Source organism: Sciurus carolinensis, chromosome X, assembly GCF_902686445.1.
Source record: "Sciurus carolinensis chromosome X, mSciCar1.2, whole genome shotgun sequence".
Taxonomy (NCBI): domain Eukaryota; kingdom Metazoa; phylum Chordata; class Mammalia; order Rodentia; family Sciuridae; genus Sciurus; species Sciurus carolinensis.
Window position 1 is genome coordinate 27,983,171 of NC_062232.1, and position 6,000 is coordinate 27,989,170.

The window sequence follows — 6,000 nt, forward strand, 5'->3', positions numbered from 1 at the left end:
AAGAATAGAAAATATAAGTACATAAAAGACTTGGTACTAAAATGTCAGTATTTAGCTTAATTTTATATTAAAAGGCAGAAATGTGCAGACTGGATAAAAAAATAACTATTCCATTTATAAGAAACTCACATGAAATTTAATAGCATTTTAATGAAAAACAAATCAAGAACAGAATTAAGAATGGCTATAGAAATATCAAAGAAAGTAAATATTAGAGCAAAAAAAAAATATTACCAGAGGCAGAGAGAGTACATAATGATAAAGAGATCATACCACCAGAATGAGACTAAAAAATAAAATCTTAAGTATATGCACCAAATAACAGGGTATCAAAATATTTTCAGCAAAACTGATAGTGAATATAAAAATAGACAAAGTTATATTTGGGTCTCGAATACTTTCTTTTCAAAATGATGGAACTACTAGGGAGAAAATCACTAAAGACAGCACAAAAAACATAATCTAAATGACATACGTAGACTACTTGAACCCAGGAGCAGAATACACATTTTTCTTAAGCATCCATAGAACATTCACCAAGACAGAATATATATTTGACCATAAACAAATCTCAACAACTGTAAAATAACTGAAAAGCATACAGAGTATTTGACCATAATTGAATCAAACTAGAAATCAACAGAAAGACAATGGGAAATTTTCCAGACATAAAAAATTAAATAATACTCACCTAAATACTCTCTAGGACAAAGAAAAAAATACAGATTAAATTAGAAGCTATAGAGAAATGAATGAAAGTGAACCACCAAAGTAACACAATCTAATGCAGTTAAAGCAATTTTATCGGATATTTTATGAGATGAAATGTTTATATTAGAAAAAGGGAAGGTTCCAAATCAATAATCTTGGGTTCTCACCTCATTAGAAAAAAAAAAAAAGATGAGCAAAATAAAGCAAGCACACAGAAGAAAAGAAACAAAGACAAGAAATCATCGATATCTAAAAGATAAAAAACAATAGAAAAGGAAAGAAAAATCTGGTTGTGAAAAGTTTAATAAAGTTGATAAACTAACAAAATGAAAAAGAAAATACATATAAAGAAATATAAAATACATATAAAAATATAAAATACATATAAAAAGAAATGCATATAAAGTATTTAATACTCAAAACAAACAAAACAATCACACTTGCTGGGTGTGGTAGTACACATCTGCAATCCCATGAGTCTGGAGGCTGAGGCAGGAGGGTTGTAAATTTGAGGCCAAACTCAAATTTATTGTGAGACCTGTCTCAAAATAAAAGATAAGAAGAGCTGAGGATGTACTGCAGTGGTAAAGTGTCCCTGGGTTCAATACTCAGTACCAAAAATAAATTACTCATAAATCATTAACTTAAAATAAATGGACCAATTTGCAAGATTTTACCGTTTGGGGAGACCAAATAAAGAATAAACAAGATTTCTCTGCATTAGTTCATACAATTGCATGTGAATCCATATTTATCTCCCCTAGAAAAAGTTTAATTACAAAAAACGAAAACTAAAAATCTCCGTAAAAAAGATTTGAAGGGCAAGAGAGATTCAACGAGAGAATCATTGCTGCCTTTGATGATGGGCGCTGTATAGCAAGGACTTGAGAGTAGATTTTGGGAACTGAGAGCAAACTTTAACCTGGACCTTGGTTCTATCACTGCAAAGAGCTGAATTCGACCACTTATGGAAATGAGCTTGGAGGCAGATTTTTCCTTAGACAATCGTCCACTTGAGAACATCACTGATTCCAGGCCTACAATTTAGACGTTGAAGAGAAAACCTAGTCACACTGTGCCAGTGTCTGACCTACAGGATTGTGAATTCATAAAGGAATGTCAATTTAAGCCACTAAATTTATGGTAATTTCTTATGCAACTGTGAAAAATTAAGAAAAATAAAAAGACTTCTCCATCTAGGATCTATCCTGTGTCCAGCCAAGTAGTATTATGTGTGCTAGATGAGCAAATGGTTGAATGTCTGGGTTGTAGGTTTTCTATGACCTTATATATATTCTTGGTACTGCAGAAAATGCAAGTCTTGACCTTTGAGTACCATCTCATCCTAAAACAAATTCCTATCTAAATCCTCTTATTGACATTCCAAGAAAAATATGTCCTTCCTGTCTGAACATATTAATATATTTAATGTTTTATATATATAATATATTCTAATTTCATATCATCATATCAATGTATGCTCCTTGTATCATAAACTAAATATAATATCCTGACTTCTAAACTATATGTCTATGGATCTTTTGTCTTAAAGTAATTGCTGAGTATTATGATCTCCCAAATCATATTCCTCTACATGTGCCCTTCCAAATATCAAAAGTTGGGTGTACCTGTATCTAAATATTCCAAGTACCACCTGAGCTTTCTTCTTATAATAGTGTATTAATTTAAATCCACAGCATGAAACCTACTTGTGAAAATGAAAAATCCTATACTTTATATCATGTTATGGGTCACAGTCAAAATGCAGACATACAAAGAAATCATATAAAATTACCTTCAGAACTGGGTGTGGTTGGGCCTGCCTATAATCCCAGTGGCTCAGGAGACTGAGGCAGGAGGATCTCGAATTTGAAGCCAGCCTTAGCAATTTAGTGATGTCCTAAGCAACTCAATGAGACCCTGTCTCTAATAAAAAATAGAAAAGGACTGGGGATGTGGCTCAGTGGTTAAGCACCCCTGGGTTCAATCCCTGGTACAAAAAAAAAAAAAAAATTACCTTCAGGCTATGTGTGTAAAGTGTAAATGAATTTTGTCTTTAGACTTGAGTTTACTGCCCAAGATATATAAAAATATTCCAAATTAAATACACACACACACACACACACACACATATATATATATGTATATATAAACATAAAAATACATCTAGTCCTGACAATTTTGAATAAAGAATATTCCACTTGTACTACAATTCTAAAGACTAAAACAGCTTCCGGTATATAGTATATACTCAATTAAAACATGTCAAATGAACAAAAAATTTACTAGAAAATTCTTGACTTGTTTCAGAAATTTGGGCTGATGTCAGCAGACATCCTTACTTTTCATCATTTATTCTCCAAAGAAAACTTCATTTGAACATGGTTACCTTTTCCAAACTATTAATTTGTATACTAAAACACATACATATTGAACTATAATATGCCAGGCCTGTGTTGGGTACTACTGTTAAAGTTAAGAAGTGCAGTGCTACTACCACTGTGAGATGCACTGAGTTGCAAAGAAAGTAGGTGTCATAAGTATGACAACTATCTCTGTGACAGATGCTCTACTAGAGAGTCAGACACATGGTATTGTGGAACAATCTAGGAGGAACAATGCAAGATAAGGAGTTAAACTCTCTAAAGCTAAGTGACATCTAAATTCTATCTTGCAGGACTAGCAGGAACTAGCCAAGGGCATGATATCATTCCAAGCCAAGTAAGCAACAAATGCAACAGTAACATAAAAAATTCAGAAATATTTAATAAGAAATTACACTTTAACTGAATTGTCATGCTCTCTAGTAGGAGAGGAGAAGGCCTGAGTACTTTAGTAAAGGATGAAGAGAGGTAACAAGTGGCCTCAAGTATCATACTGCTTAAGTTCAACTAGGGACCTGGGGATTTAGCATGAGCAAGGTCTTAGATTTGATACCTAGCACTGCAAGGGAGAACAAAAGGAGTTGAATTATATCATCTAAGCAAAGTACAGACGATATACATTAGTAATAGAAATAATGAAAAGATGATTTTTATATTTAAAATTGCCATATGAGTAGCAATATGCATAATAGCAAAGTTAACTGTCAAACTTACAGAGTTGTATCATTACTTGGATGAAAATTATATAAAGTCACCAAAGGGTTATGGCAGTTGATATGGGTATATACACAGATTCAAGAAAAATTAAGGGAGTAGAAACAAATTTGGTGACTGCTTGGGATGATTTATAGATTATCTTAAATTGATGGTTTGGTGACTGAGTGGATGGTCGGAGGCTTCACTGATATAAAAAACAGTATATCTGTCTTGTCACAGTAGATAGGTAGACAATAATTCACTTGGGATCTCTGAGATTTGACATGTCAGAGTAATATTTTAGTGGCAATGTCTATCTAGTTATCATGAAATATCAAGTAAGTTTCTAAAATTATAGCAGAGATGCTAATTGAAGTCAAAGAAGTACAAGATATTGCCTGTAAAAGTATGGCAATAGAGGAAGGAGATAGATGGAACCCCTTGGAATCAGAGCTATTGTAAAGTGGAAAGAAGGAGAGGAGAAAGCAAAGATAACCAAGGCAGAAGGAAAAAAGGTGGTAAAAATGAGTCACGAAATATGGTATGAGATAAGTCAGTAAGAGAATATTTCCAGAAGACAATGATTCATTTAAAGAAGTTTCTCTAGTGTAAAGAGTTACCTTGTAAAAATTCAAAACCTCTATGTAAAAAGGTTTTTAATAAAAGCCTCATTCCACATTGCATACAGTTATTAAATATTATTTATTAGAAATAAGAATACAGTTGAACATTTCATATTTGCCTATTTTTGTTATCTTTAGTAACACAAAAAAATTTGTGGATATATCTACATAAACTCTTAAAATAAATTTATAGAAGTAGAAATCACCCAATTAAAGCCAACAAACCATTTTAAATTTGTTGATTTACAAAGCCAAAATGTCAAAAAATGGAACAATTTACATTCTAACAATTGGCAGCACTACCAAACAGTATATTATTATCAACAATGCCTTTAGTATCACCAACAACAAATCTCAAAGCAATTCATAATCAAAACAGAAGCAGCCCTTGGTCAAAATGATAGCAAAGATATTTATTGCTTTAATTTTAATTTATTTGATTAGTAATGAGGCTTAATTAGTTTGTCATTATCACTATTGAGTTGGTGAATTGCCTGTTATTTGTCATCTTTTCTTATGGTGTGATGGATTTTCTCATTTTGTATGATATCATATCAATCTTAAATATATATCTATACATTATACATCTACAGACACACAGATAATATACATTTATTGTTTCTACCTTGTCAGAGTCTCCACTTAGTTTGCACAATTTGTCATGTTGTTATAAGTTTATGATTTTGTTAATAGTTATGAATAAAATAGTACGATGTTAAATCTATCAGTTTTTTACCTTATTTGGAAATCAGAAAGTCATGTTTGTTTTTATTTTTATTTTTATTTATTTATTTATTTATATGGCATCACCAGAGTTTATTTACACGTGAAGACAGATGTGAGCTCCATGAGAACTCTTTTTTAAGGCTCCAGTTAGTTAATTAAGTATCAGTGATTTTTTTTATTTATTTTTATTGTAAACAAATGGGATACATCTTGTTTCTCTGTTTGTACATGAAGTAGAGGCATACCATTTACCTAGGATAATAGTTTTTGATTCATTCTGTTATTTTTACCTTCCCCTCCCACCCCTCTCCCCCTGCTTTTCCCTCTATACAGTCCCTCCTTCCTCCATTCTTGCCCCCCTCCCACCCCCCATTATGTGTCATCATCCGCTTATCACCAACAACAAATCATCAGCGAGATCATTCGTCCTTTGGTTTTTTGAGATTTTAATATATATTAATTCTATTGCTTCTAAAATATATGTACTGATCCTCAGACAGATCTTCCCTAATTAACATTGCATAGTATTAAGACTAGTGCCTCCAACAAATAATGGTTGTCTTTCCGTTTTCACTCTCTTCTTGAATAAATTCTGGCTTAATCACTTCAATCAATATTTTACTAGAAGACAATCCTTTTCTTCCAGAGTTTTAGATTTTTGTAGCTTATTACATGCTGGCACTGAAGCTAACGGGGTTGGCAGTCAGGAAGGGGAGCTGATTTGAAGTGGGGAGATCAAGAAAAAAACTGGAACCTGCAAAGACAGGCTAAAATACAACTAGCAAGCAAAATTCAACAACACATTAAAAGGATTAGATATGGTGATTCTGATCAATATATATTTATCTTTGTTCCCAGTT